Source organism: Microtus pennsylvanicus, chromosome 7, assembly GCF_037038515.1.
Source record: "Microtus pennsylvanicus isolate mMicPen1 chromosome 7, mMicPen1.hap1, whole genome shotgun sequence".
Taxonomy (NCBI): Eukaryota; Metazoa; Chordata; class Mammalia; order Rodentia; family Cricetidae; genus Microtus; species Microtus pennsylvanicus.
In genome coordinates this window covers 115,675,934-115,691,205 of record NC_134585.1, presented here as the reverse complement: position 1 = coordinate 115,691,205, position 15,272 = coordinate 115,675,934, and positions in this window count along the sequence as shown.

Here is a 15,272-nt window from a genome sequence, read left to right as displayed (position 1 = left end):
TGATGGATGGGCTAACATCTCTGGTCTTTCAGAAACTCTAGAACATCTGTCTGGGCTCATCTGGCTTTTAGAGTCCCATTGAGACATAAGGTGTTGTAAACAGAAAAGAAAGAACAGTCCCGAATAATCACACAAAACTATACTAATTACAATACTGTTTGGCCAATGGCTCAGGTGTATTCCTAGATAGCTCTTACATCTTAAATTAAATTTCTATTAATCTGTGTATCGCCACGAGGCTCTGGTTTACTGGTAAGGCTGGCTATTTTCTCTTTCGACAGCTACACTGCATCTCCTGATTCTACCTTATTTTCCCTGCCTTTAGGGAGAAAGAGAGTCACAAGTGACAAGGCTAGCCATTTTGGCAAGAAACTGCTCTTTTCTGGATTACTTGACTATTGGTATGCTGTATAAACTGGACATTCAAGATCTACAGAAAAATGACTGCTGAACTTGCCAAAAGAAGGTGAGATGGTACTTCAGGGTTCCTGCATCACCAAAAAAAACTCTCAGACATTCTGCAGGTCATAGAGTAAAGTTGACAGACTGCCAATATAGACAGAATGGATCTTCAAATTTCCTGCTTTGCTGAAAAGTCTGACAGATTTAAGCGTATATAGGCTGAAGAAGGATGTCCCAACATTACCAAAAATCTTTGGGTGACTATCCAGGCAGTCAGCTGTTTCTGTCATACTCACATTTTTTGGAAGTTGCTTGCTTGTACTTCCTGCTTTCTCTGTTAATATTATTTCCTTTTTGTCCTCTGAGATAGTTGAAGACTAGATAGTTCCTTACACAAAAGCATGTTCTGGATAGAAAGAAAATTAGGCACAAGACTTTGGACTCATCAAGATAGGATAGATATGGAGAATTTTCTCTGAATTTTTCAAATACAAATGGACTAGACATTGTTGATGTACTTCTTGTGTGTATATATTGTATATATTTATTGTACTTATTGTATATAGTTTTTTTATGTTAGTTATAGCCTTCTTTTTATCTTAGGCAAAAAGGGGAAATTTAATGGCATATCATTTGTATTTTAATAAATAAAGTTTACCTGAAGATCAGAGCGTAAAACGGTCTTCTGAGAGTCCTAGAGGCAGGATAATTTTTGAACTGAGGTCAAGGTAAGAGCCAGTGGTTGACTGTTTACTTTTCAGATCATCAGGTTAAATACAAATTTCTCTAAGTTTCTATTAGTTGTGCTTCAAGGTGTAATTTCTAATACGTCTTCTTTAATATATTACTTGTACTTTTTCCTCATACCTTTTAATACTTCTTTGCTCTACATGTTTGGTGTTTTGATTATTATGTGCCAAGGGGACTTTCTTTTCTGGTCCAGTCTATTTAGTGTTTTGTGAGCTTGTACTTTCATAGGCATCTCATTCTTTAGGTTATGGAAATTTTCTTCTATGATTTTGTTGAAAATATTTTCCATGTCTTGACCTGGATTCTTCTCCTTCATCTATTCCTATTATTCTTAGATTTGGTCTTTTCTTAGTATCCCAGATTTCATAAATATTTTCTGTTGGGAGATTTTTAGATTTAACATTTTATTTCCTATTTTGACTTCAATTCTGACATTGTCTCTTCTATCTCTTGTATTCTGTCAGTGAGGCTTGCCTTTGTGGTTCCTGTTTGAGTTACTAAATTTAGCATTTTCATATTTCTGTTTGGATTCCCCCATCCTTTTTTCTTAAAAGTTGATTCTACTTCCATTTTCAGTTCTTGAGCTGTTTATGTTTTCACTGATTTTTTTAAGGGATTTATTCATTTCCTCGTTAAAGACCCCATCATATTCATAAAGGGTATTTAAGGTCTTATGTTTCCGTGATGCCACAATTCTCAGGGTTGATGGACTCTAGTGGAGATATTTTGTCCTGGCTGTTGTTGATTGTGTTTTTACACCGGCTTCTAGGTATCTGGGTTTGGGACAATTGTAATTCTAGGTGCTGATATCTGGTCTTGTCCCTGTTGGGTGTGTTTTTTCTTTGGTTTCTGTTGCCCTCTCTGGTTTTTAGGAGAGCATGGTAGTTGTGTGTCACCTGTTCTTCTGGGATCCTGGTAGGTGTGGCCACTGGGGATTCCTCGGTACTGTGTGTTCCTAGGTACTGAGAACAGACACTTAGCAATGGGTATGAACTGAGGAACAGGCACGTAGGAATAGGGTGCTGAGGTGGTCCATGGGATGTAGGAAATCAGGATCCTCCAACAGGATCTGCTTAGTTGCCTGAGGATGGGGTCATAGCATGAGGAAAGGCCAACACGGATAGCCTGATGCAGAGCTGGGGATGAAATTGGGGGATTGGCAAAGGAAGAGAGGATGGAAAATGGAGATCTGAATTTGGTCTACCTGCTTTGATGTCCTAACGCTTCTCTGGCGGGCTTGGCTGGCTGGTACTCTGGAAATGCCTATAGAGCTGGGGACTAGGATAAAGCAATGAGTTTTGGGGGTCAATTTTGGAGGGGAAGATCTGTATGCTGGACTGGTGATGGGGTCAGAGAGGATGAGGAGGCTGCGCAGATTGTCTGCTACAGAGAAGGGGATGAGCCTGGGGGAATAGATTTGTAGGAAGGAGGGAGAGGTAAAGATCCTCAGTGTACCTGCTTGCCTGGCTGGAGCAAGCTCAGGTTCCCAGGGAGTTCCTGCTGGAGCTGGAGTTGGGACAAAGCAGTGAGTGTAGAAAGAAGTTTGGAGGAAGAGGTGCAATAAGCCCACCTGCTTCCCTTGCCTGAGTTTCTTTTTCATGTGTGTCAATGCCAGGGATTTCTCTCCTCCTTTAGAGACTTGTGTACAAAACATTGTGCTCCTGTTGGCATTTGAGCCAATGGCCTTGGACTTTCATCAGTTTGCTTGTTTGTTTGAGGAACATATCTTGACTCACCCAGAGGATCACAGGCAAGGCCCATTGAGCTGCATTCAATCTGAATTTTGATTCTTCAGCCTGACTGTTGCCCCAGGAAATTTCATACATCAGATCTTTCATTAAAATCATGGCATTTTGACCCTTAAGAGTTCATTTCAAATGAAATAATGTACTTTGTTTAGAGACTTTACATGCTGAATAACCAGGAGAGAGAGAGAGAGAGAGAGAGAGAGAAGGAGAGAGAGAGAGAGAGAGAGAGAGAGAGAGAGAGAGAGAGAGAAAATAATAATGAAGCACTAGTTCCATCTACACCTAGTAATTCATTCCACTTCTTAGAGATCACCACGCTGAAAAGAGGCCTGTGTTTCTCCTTTCTGGACCTATTTCCATTCACAGCAATGTCCTTGACGAGAGACTAAAATGAAGGGATTTTATACATTTAGAAAAAAGTCAGAAGATGGAAGAAAATGAGAGAAACAGAGCTGAGAGTTGAAGACCAAACACTTGGGAAAACCCTCTCTCTACCTGAGCATGTGTTGAAATTTCCATCCTAGAAGCCCAGGAGGATATTTCACAAACTTCTTATTCTTCCTTCAGTGCAAACCCACCCCAAAGCTACAAGTACTAAGCCTAGATCATCCTCCTTTCCAACTAAAGCTTCACTGAGACCTTAGAGATAGGTTTTGCTTTCACAGTCCCTCAAAGGTAGTTTATCAGCAGATTCTGTCTGTTTGCCTTATCCTTTTCCTCTGCTCTGTAGCTAGTCTACCTCAGAGCATGTTCCTTGTCTGCAGTTTACACAAATGTTCCTAACTCTGCTGCCTCCTCCTGCCATCGGTAGTTGGGGGTATTTCTGAGGACCTAGGTTTGCTCCTTTTGGGCTAGCAATGGGCCCTCAACTATGGAGCACACATGGAGGTGGTGAACTGAGAAGATTTGTATAGTGAGTGAGTAGTGAGCTGAGCAATGTTAGCAGAAGATATGCCTGCTCCTTTTCCTGGGTAAATTGATATGCACTGTTTATAAATATTGGGAGCCAAATCTGAGAGCACAACTCCTTCAATTTCAAACACAATCACTTATCTCAAATGTCCGCCAAGAGCCCTTCCCCAGACAGACTCCCTTTCTCTCCCCCCTGTGATGAAGAGAAAATACAACAGAAAACAATTCTTTAATTGTTTCAATTGTATTTAAGTCATTGAGCCCCCCAGAACAGAGGCTCAGAAGAGCTAGAGAATCATTGCCAAAAGAGGTTATTGCTTGTCTCATAGTATAAAGATACCTACTGTGGGAGCAACAAACAGGAAGCCCACTCATGGAACCAGAAACTTTACTACAAGGCACAGAATTAGTTACTTTGTATTGCTGTCAGGAGACTTCACTGCCAAAGCAATTTACAAAAGAAAACATTTAACTGGACTTAGGTTTTGTTTCCAGGTGTTGGAGATCTGGATGACAGCAGGCACAGCAGAGAGAGCTCCCTTCTAGATCTGAAAGAGGAAATAGAGGTTGCTCTAGGAGCAGCAGCTGCTCAAAGTCTACCCTCAGAGACCCCTCCTCAAAGAAGTCACATATCCTACTCCCTTTCCAACATTTCGAAACCCATGGGGACCAAGGATTCAAGCATGTGAGTAATGCAAGAATCAGTCTCACACCAGTTAGTATTTAAAGGGGTATTTATTTTGGGGGGTAAAACTCATAATACACTAACCATCAGGAAAGGGGCCTAGTAGCTGGAGCAGGAGCAGGAGCTGGAACCAAGAGCCAGAACCAAGAGAGCAGGCATTGGCTTGCTGCTCTTTTTAAAGATAAATAGACCACGCCCCAGTGGGCTGGTACTTTAACAGCTATTGGCTAAAGGAGCAGAATGAGTTCCCACAGCACAGTGGGCTGGTACTTCAGCTGCTATTGGCTGAAGGAGCGAAAAGGTCCTCCTGCAGCATGTGAGCATGTGGGACTGTTCTCATCCAAAGTCACCAAAGCTGTCAGGCTTCAGCACGACTGTTTCAACTGGGTCTCTCTAATCAGTTATACCGGGGTTTTATTTGAGACTACATTTGCTTTCCCTCTCACATGGTTTATCGGGAGGGAGATTCTCAGTGGTCCCTCATGAAGTCCTGAGTTCACATCCTGAAGAATTCCTCTCACTTTATTCTCCAAACAGTCTTTATACCAAAACTTAACTTAGGGGAAATATATTCGCGTTCTGTCTCCTAGGTAACCAGGTGAGTGGCTTTCGGTCACATCCACAACTACCTGTCTGCTGTGTATGCTAGCTGTCACATAGGTTTGAATTAGCATTTCGATCAGGCATCCTCCAAATAACAAAGAAGGAGCAATGTAACACGAGGGCCTGCTTGTTGGGGTTTCTGTCTTGTCAGGTTCCCACAGTCGTTAGGTCCCATAAGTTATAAAAGAAGGTCTAGATAAGTTATAAAACTCATTAGCCCGTTAGCTCAGGCTTTGTATTAGCTCTTAAAACTTATATTAACCCACTATTCTTATCTATGTTAGCCACGTGGCTTGGTATGTTTTTCAACAGGGCAGGTCACATTCTGCATCTTTGGTGTCGGGCCAGGATTGCAGAGAGATCTTCCTTCTTCCCAGAATAGTCATGTTCTCGTTGCCCTGCCTCTACTTCCTGTCTGGTTGTCTTGCCTCTACTTCCTGCCTAGTTACTGGCCAATCAGCATTTATTTAAAATATAATTGACAGGATACAGAATTGTCCTGCACCATCGGTTTGATAAGCTTTTCGCCCCTATACCGAGGTTGGATTACACATTTGCATGTCAGGACCGCTACAGACCTCCACCAGAGTTTCCTCTGGCTTCCTCTGCCCAGGCATAGTTCACCATCTCTCAGCTCCTAACATGTGTGCTCGTGCTCCACCTCCCTGGACCAGATAAAACTGTGTTCTGCAAGAGCACCAGCTGTAGGAGGTCCTTCTGTTTATGTGTCACTTTCATTGGTTAATCAATAAAGAACTGAATTCTGGGAGGAAGAAAGCAGAGAGTCAGAGAGAGCCACTATGGTGCCACCAGGTCAGACATGCTGAATCTTTCCAGTAAGCTACTACCTTGTGGTAATATACACAGATTATTAGATATGGGTTAAATCAAGTTGTAGGAGTTAGTCAATATGAGGTTAGAGATAATGGCCAAGCAGTGTTTTAATTAATACAATTTCTGTGTGATTATTTTGGATGTGCAGTGCTCTGCATGGCAGATTTGGCTGTAACTCAGATAAAAAGCGTTCATGTGCTGCATGCTCATTCTGTCAGAGTTAAAGTGCTGAGTGTGGCTCCTACCTGGCAGCCCCAGAACTAGCAGAAATGGTATGTCCACCATTTTGAAATTGGAGAGAGGTGGAGTCAACATCCAGGTAAGCACAACCAAGCTGCTTAGTATTTTAAAAATTCTTTAAGGCAGTAGAGAATTAAAGACAATAAAATAAGGACAGATTCAGAAATAAAAAATCTCTAATTGGGTCATAATGTTGGATAAACATACGGATGATGGAGGAAGGTCATTGGCTAATAAAGGAACTGCCTTGGCCCATTTCATTGGTTAGAAGATAGGTGGGAGGAGTAGACAGAACAAAAAGCTGGGAGGAAGAGGAAGTGAGCTCAGACCCGACAGCTTTCCTCTCGGGAGCAGACGCCTCAGGAGAGACGCCATGCTCCCGGCTCCTGGGCAGACACACGCGATGAAGCTCTGAACTAGAATCTTCCCGGTAAGACCGGTGCTCACAGATTGTTAGAGATGGGTTGATTGGGATATCAGAATTAGCCAGTAAGGGCTAAAGCTAAGGGCCAAGCAGTGATTAAAAGAATACAGTGTCTGTGTAATTATTTCGGGTAAAGCTAGCTGGGCAGGCGGCTGGGGTGTTGGGGACACAGCCCCGCCACTCTTAGTACTACATAAGGAGGCTTGGGAGAGAGAAGAAAAAGAATATAGAGAGTCATAAAATAAAGTTAGTGCTTTAAAAAAGGGTAAAGTCTTTAAAGAGACAGAGTACAGATAATCATATATTAAAGAAAATAAAAAAGAGATATGTAAAAATGGAAAATGCACAGAGAGTCTGGATTCTGTATATTATTGTGTTTTCTTTAAATTTTGTGACTGTGAAGGAGCTAAGTACAGAGAGATGTTTCATTGTGTGGGCTGCTAAGTTAAACCAGCATGAATATTATAAAGTTATTACGTCTTCAGAATTTGGGTCTAAGGATATGATGCATTGGAAGACAGGTTCTTCTTTTGTTTTCACAGAAGATGAGAACCTGTGGATTGCCTCTCAGCAAATATGGTTTGATAGACCACGCCCTCCTGAAAGGTTGCTGTGAACACCCTCAAGAAATTACTTTGCCCTACTGGTGACTGAGATGAACCTAGCACATTGGATACACCATGAAAGACCTGATTAACAGTGCCCCCAATTAGCACAAAGCAGTATGGATAAATCTATGCCCATATTCCCATATATTATTTATAAATGTTCTTTTACATTTAAAGGGAGATATTATATAGATATGAATAATGTACATTGGTATGAATCTTGCTTTATTAATATAAATTTAAGGTCATTTTTATATGTATATATATTTCTGATTTTGATTAAGGTATTGTGTAGCTCATTTAATAATGTAATATATAATTAAGAAATATAGGTTAATAGGCAATCATCTATAATAGTCAAGTTTGTAGTCACATTAGTTAGATTTTTCTAGATGTACATACATATATTTCAGATAGGCATGCTTCATATCTTTCAAAGACTACAGAATATGGCATTTAAAATGTTTTAATAAAGTAGGACTTTTCATGACAATGAGACACATCTGCTCTTGGCAGCACCAAGCTACTTCCTGAGGATGATGGGCATCAAAGAGACTTTTTATGGAGGTGGTTAGCCATTTGGGCAATAAACTGCTCTTGCCTGGACTGTTGCATAAACTGGACATGAAAGACCCACAGAGAGATGACTGCTGAACTTGTCAAAATGTAGGATGATCCTTTGGGGTTCCTGATTCATAAAAGACATCCTTCAGGACACAGAAGAAAGTAACTGAACTGTCTTTGAAATTTACTGTTTCCTGGAAAAGTCTGCTGAAAACTTTGGGCCTGTAGGCTGAAGATGGATGGTGAAAAAGAATTATGGGTAACTATCCAGGCAGTGAGATATCTCTGTCATTTCTAGAGTTTCTGAAGATGCTTACACTGCACTTCCTGTTTACTTAGGTAATATTATATTCTTCTGGAATCTTTGATGGAATTGAAGAATAGATAGATAGTTATAGCTATAGTTTTCCTTTGTTATTATAAAAGATAATATAGATATAAATACTGTAACTGTAATTCTTGCTGGATAACTGTTTTGTTATATGTAATTTTACTATGTTAAAGTTAAAGCCTTCCTTTCCTTTTTAAACAGAAGAGGGGAAATGTTGTAGGAGGTCCTTCTGTTTATGTGTCAGTTTCATTGGTTAATCAATAAAGAAACTGCTTGACCTTATAGGGCAGAACTTATGTAGGCAGAGAAGCCAGAACTGAATTTTAAGAGGAAGAAAGCAGAGAGTCAGAGAGGGTCGCGATGGAGCCACCAGGTCAGACATGCTGAATCTTTCCTGGTAAGCCAAGACCTTGTGGTAATATATACAGATTATTAGAAATAATTTAAATCAATATGTGAGAGTTATCCAATTAGGGGTTAGAGATAATGGGTCAGGCAGTGATTTTAATGAATACAGTTTCTGTGTGATTATTTCGGGTGTAAAATAGCTGGGTGGCTGGGAACAAAGGGCCACACTATTGCCATCATCAGAGCAACAACGTAATGACCTTGTGTTAGGTTGCAACTACCTGTCTGGTAAACTAGTGACCATCCTCAGGTGGGACCTATGGCTTTAGAGCCTGGCTGCCACACCATATAGAAATATGGGCTTACCACAGTTCAACAATTTCATTGGCAGATAATCTTAATTTGTTATGCTATTGTTACACATGCAATTCATATGGATTGAACTCTTTTTAAAACTATTTTATTGACTCTTTGAAATTTCATACAGGGCTATCCACCTGCAACTCCCTCCCCTTAGCTTTTCCCAGATTCAACCCTACTCAATGTAAATAAAAATGTTTGCTGGTAAATGGATAGAACTAGAAACAAAGTTGTTCTGAGTGAGGTAACCCAGACCCCAAAAGATAAATATGGTACTTGTTTATACATTAGCTGTTAAATATTTGGTAAGCAGGCTATGATCAGTATAACCACAGAGGTTAGGTATAGACCAGGAATTGGGATGAGGGAAGGAGTTCCCTGGGAAGGGGAAATAGAATAGATAGTTATGGATGAGTGGGGAGGGGTAGAGAAAGGCATAATCAAGTGGGGAGGGGAGGAAAGAGACAAGGGAAGGAATACTGGGCAGCATAGCTAAAACTAGAGTGCCATTTGAGGGGTTGTATTGAAACTTCTTAAAATATAACATACATAAAATAATTCTAAATTGGAATCACCACTAGCAGGGGAGTCAAAACCCCAACTAGACATCTCACACCACCAAATGAAACCACCAGTACTGGAAATGGTTTACCTTTAATCTAGTTTGGTTGTTGGCCACTGGAGCCCCATGGCAATCTATAAATAACCCTGGCTATTGGCAAGGCTGTTGGTTGCTCTCCACAAACTGTTGGTAAGGTCTTATTGCTGAAGACAGCACTTTCATAGCTCACTAAGCATGGAGAAGTTGAGCTGGTACCTGCATAAAGTCTTGGCCCTTATTGAATACTGCGTTAATACTGGAAAACACTCTGTACACTGCCAGAGGAAAAAGTTAAATATCAACCCATGTACAAACCCTGCTGCCAGCAGAAGTTTCTGTCCTGCATGCTGCTCCCAAGTAACCACTCAGAGGTTTAATATTAATTATAAATGCTTGGTCAAAAGATCAGGCTTCTTACTAGCTGACTCTTACATTTAAATTAACCCATATTTCTACCTATTGTGGGAGTTTGATCCATTTAGCCAATAACATTTGGGGCAACAAGCCCTAGGGCGTGGTCTTGTCTGCCTATGTGATAATTTATAGGCGGAGGGAAAGGGTATCTGTCTTTCTTGTCCTTACACTCTCTTGGGTGGTTGGAACAGAGCAGGCAGCTTGTTGTTGGTACTCTTCACCCCTGGGCAGAACGACTATACTTAAGTAGCTGGATCCGTGGTGGCATCTAACTCATTGAGTATCAGTGAGTGTTTACCCCTATTATATACCTCAATCCATTCTTTTTTTTATATTTTATTAAAAATTTCTTCCTCCTCCCTGCCTCCACCTCCCATTTCCCTCCCCCTTCCCCACTCCCCTCCCCTTCCTTCTCCAGCACAAAGAGCAGTCAGGGTTCACTGTCTGTTGGAAGTCCAATGTCCTCCGTCCACCATCCAGGTCTAGGAAGGTGAGCATCCAAAGAGCCTAGGCTCCCACAAAGCTCAGTTCGGTGCTCCAATGTGGGTCTCTCTCTCTATCTCCTTCCATCGCCAGATGAAGGTTCTATGATGATATGCAAGATATTTATCAGTATGACTATAGGATAGGGCCATTTCAGGCTCCCTGTCCTCAACTGCCCAAGGAACTAGCTGGGGACATCTTCCTAGACACATGGGAACCCCTCTAGGGTCAAGTCTCTTGCCAACTCTAAAATTGGCTCCCTTAATTAAGATATATACTTCCCTGCTCCCATATCTACCTTTCCTTTATCCCAACCATCCCATTCCCCCAAGTTCTTCCCATCCTCTACTTCTTACTTTTCTCTCCCCATCTCCCCTTTCCCCCATCCCACCCTACCCCCAGTACCCAGTTTTTGCCCAGCAATCTTGTCTACTTTCAATATCCAGGAGGATAACTATATGTTTTTCTTTGGGTTCACCTTCTTATTTAGCTTCTCTAGGATCACGAATTATAGGCTCAATGTCCTTTATTTATGGCTAGAAACCAAATATGAGTGAGTTCATCCCATGTTCATCTTTTTGGGTCTGGCTTACCTCACTCAGGATAGTGGTTTTTTATTTCCATCCATTTGAATGCAAAATTCAAGATGTCATTGTTTTTTACCGCTGAGTACTACTCTAATATGTATATATTCCACACTTTCTTCATCCATTCTTCCATTGAAGGGCATCTAGGTTGTTCCCAGGTTCTGGCTATTACAAACAATGCTGCTATGAACATAGTTGAGCATATACTTTTGTAATATGATAGGGCACCTTTTGGGTATATTCCCAAGAGTGGTATTCCTGGATCCAGGGGAAGGTTGATCCCAAATTTCCTGAGAAACCACCACACTGCTTTCCAAAGTGTTTTCACAAGGTTGCATTCCCACCAGCAATGGGTGAGTGTACCCCTTACTCTTACCCTCCCCAACAAATGCTATCAATGGTGTTTTTGATTTTAGCCATTCTGACAGGTGTAAGATGGTATCTCGAAGTTGTTTTGATTTGCATTTCCCTGATTGCTAAGGAAGTTGAGCATGACCTTAAGTTTCTTTTGGTCATTTGAACTTCTTCTGTTGAGAATTCTCTGTTCAGTTCAGTGCCAATTTTTTTTAATTGGGTTGATTAGCATTTTAAAGTCTAGATTCTTGAGTTCTTTATATATTTTGGAGATCAGACCTTTGTCTGTTGCGGGGTTGGTGAAGATCTTCTACCAGTCAGTGGGTTGCCTTTTTGTCTTAGTGACAGTGTCCTTTGCTTTAGAGAAACTTCTCAGTTTCAGGAGGTCCCAATTATTCAATGTTGCCCTTAATATCTGCGCTGCTGAAGTTATATGTAGGAAGAGGTCTCCTGTGCCCATGTGTTGTAGAGTACTTCGCATTTTCTCTTCTATCAGGTTCAGTGTGTTCAGACTGATATTGAGGTCTTTAATCCATTTGGACTTGAGTTTTGTGCATGGTGATAGATATGGATCTATTTTCATTCTTCTACAGATTGACATCCAGTTATGCCAGCACCATTTGTTGAAGATGCTTTCTTTCTTCCATTGTATACTTTTAGCTCCTTTATCGAAAATCAGGTGTTCATAGGTTTGTGGGTTAAAATCCAGGTCTTCTAATCAATGACATTGGTTGACTTCTCTGTTTTTATGCCAATACCAAGCTGTTTTCAATATTGTAGCTCTGTAATAGAGTTTGAAGCCAGGGATGGTAATGCCTCCGGACATTCCTTTATTGTATAAGATTGTTTTGACTATCCTGGGTTTTTTGTTTTTCCAGTTGAAGTTGATTATTATCCTCTCAAGGTCTGTGAAGAATTTTGATGGGATTTTGATGGGCATTGCATTGAATCTATAGATTGCTTTTAGTAGAATTTCTATTTTTGCTATGTTGATCCTCCCAATCCAAGAGCAAGGGAGATCCTTCCCTTTTCTGGTATCCTCTTCAATTTCTTTATTCAAAGACTTATAATTCTTGTCAAATAGATCTTTCACTTCCTTGGTAGAGTTACCCCAAGATATTTTATGTATTTGTGGCTATCATGAAAGGTGATGCTTCTCTGATTTCACTCTCTGCTTTTTTATCCTTATTGTATAGGAGGGCAACTGACTTTTTGGAGTAGATCTTGTATCCTGCCACATTACTAAAGGTGTTTATTAGCTGTAGGAGTTCTTTGGTAGAGTTTTTGGGGTCGCTTATGTATACCATCATATCATCTGCAAATAATGAAAGTTTAACTCCTTCCTTTCCAATACGAATTCCCTTGATCCCCTTATGTTGTTTTATTGCTATTGCTAGAACTTCAAGCACTATACTGAAGAGGTATGGAGAGAGTGGACAGCCTTGTCGTGTTCCTGATTTTAGTGAGATGGCTTTGAGTTTCTCTCCGTTTAATTTGATGTTAGCTGTCGGCTTGCTGTAAATAGCTTTTATTATATTTAGGTATGATCCTTGTATCCCTAATCCCTCCAAGACCTTTATCCTTAAGGGGTATTGAATTTTGTCGAATGCTTTTTCAGCATCTTTTGAAATGATCATATGGTTTTTTCTTTTAGTTTATTTATATGATGGATTACATTGATAGATTTTTGTATGTTGAACCAGCCCTGCATCTCTGGGATGAAGCCTACTTGACCATAATGGATAATTTTTCTAATGTGTTCTTGGATTCTGTTTGCCAGTATTTTATTGAGAATTTTGCATCGAGGTCCATGAGTGAGATTGGCCTATAATTTTCTTTCTTGGTTGAGTCTTTGTGAGGTTTTGTTATCAGGGTAACTGTAGCTTCATGAAAGGAATTTGGCAATTACTGTTCTATTTCTATATTGTGAAATACATTAAGCAGTATAGGTATTAGGTTTTCATGGAAGTTCTGGTAGAATTCTGCATTGAAACCATCTGGTCCTGGGATTTTTTTCGAAGGGCGGTTTTTGATAAGAGCTTCTAATTCTTCACTACTAACAGGTCTATTTAGATTGTTCACCTGGTCTTGGTTTAACTTTGATATATGGTACTTATCTAAAAAAAATGTCCATTTCTTTTGCATTTTCCAGTTTTGTGGCATACAGGCTTTTGTAGTAAGATCTAATGAGTCTCTGAATTTCCTCTGTGTCTGTGGTTATGTCCCCCTTTTCAATTTTGATCTTATTTATTTGCGTGTTCTCTCTCTGTCGTTTGATTTTTTTTGGATAGGGGTTTGTTGATCTTGTTGATTTTCTCCAAGTTCCAACTTTTGTTTCATTGATTCTTTGGATTGTTTTCTATGTTCCTATTTTGTTGGTCTCAGCCCTCAGTTTAATTATTTCCAGTCTTCTACTCCTCCTGGGTGAGCCTGCTTCTTTTTTTTCTAGAGCTTTCAGGTGGGCTGTTAAGTCTCCAATGTGTGCTTTCTCTGTTTTCTTTTTTTTTTTTTGTTGAGAAAAGGAAGAAATAAAAACCAAGTTTCCACCTCCTCCCAGCCTCCCATTTCTCTCCCCCTCCTCCCATCCTTCTCCCCCTCCTCCCACCCTTCTCCCCCTCCTCCCACTCCTCTCCCCCTCCCTCTCCAGTCCAAAGAGCAGTCAGGGTTCCCTGCCCTGTGGTAAGTCCTAGGTCCTCCCCCCTCTGTCCATATCTAGGAAGGTGAACATCCAAACTGGCTAGGCTTCCACAAAGCCAGCACATTGCATAGGAATGGCACGGGGTTTTTCCTGTTTTCTTTAAGTGGGCACTTAGTGCTATGAACTTTCCTCTTAGCACTGCTTTCATCATGTCCCATAGGTTTGAGTATCTTGTCTCTTTATTTTCATTAAATTCAAGGCAGACTTTAATTTCTTTCTTAATTTCTTCCTTTACCCAGGTGTGGTTCAGTAGTTGACTGTTCAGTTTCCATGAGTTTGTCGGCTTTCTGGGGATAGCATTGTTGTATCATTCTAACTTTAATCCATGGTGATCTGATAAGACACAGGTGGTCACTAATATTTTCTTGAATTTGTGGAGGTTTCCTTTGTTACCGAGTATGTGGCCAATTTTCGAGAAGTTTCCTCGAGCTGTAGAGAAGAATGTATATTATTTCCTATTTGGGTGGAATGTTCTATAGATGTCTGTTAAGTCTATTTGCTTCATTACCTTTATTAATTCTCCTAATTCTCTAATATGTTTCTGTCTGATTGACCTGTCTTTGGTGAGAGAGGTGTGCTGAAGTCTCCTACTATTGGTGTGTGTGGTTTGATGTCTGCCTTGAGTTCTAGTAATGTTTCTTTTACATAAGTGGGTGCTTATATATTAGGGGCATAGATATTCAGGATTGAGACTTCATCCTGATGAATTGTTCCTGTTATGAGTATAAAATGTCTATCTTGATCTCTTCTGATTGATATTAGTTTGAAGTCAGTTTTGTTAGAAATTAGTATGACCACTCCCGATGGTTTCTTAGGTCCATTTGCTTGAAAAAAACCTTTTCCCAACCCTTTATGTTGAGTAGTCGTCTGTCTTTGTGGTTGAGATGTGTTTCTTGTAAACAGCAGAATGTTGGATCTTGTTTTTGTATCCAATCTCTTAGCCTGTGCCTTTTTATAGGTGAATTGAGTCCATTGATATTAAGTGATATTAATGACCAGTGGTTGCTGACTCCGGTTATTGTTATAGGAAAGGAACTCCTGCCACCCTTTGTCCCCAGCACCCGTCCCAGTGCCCAAACGGGTTGAGCTGGCTGATCCTGCGGCCCCACAGAAGGGAGGAAGAAGGGAGGATGTTTATGGATGAAAGCTGGGATGGACTAGGAGGAGAGAGGTCCTAGAAGAGCGGAGCAGCCTCAGCAGAGGGGAGCAGCCCCTGCAGAGGGGAGCAGCCCCTACAGAATGATCAGGGAGTCAAGGGGGTCTGAGAATGTCAGTATTCCATTTCCTGGCTCTTGCCGCAGGTCAAGAACACACTCACCACTCAGA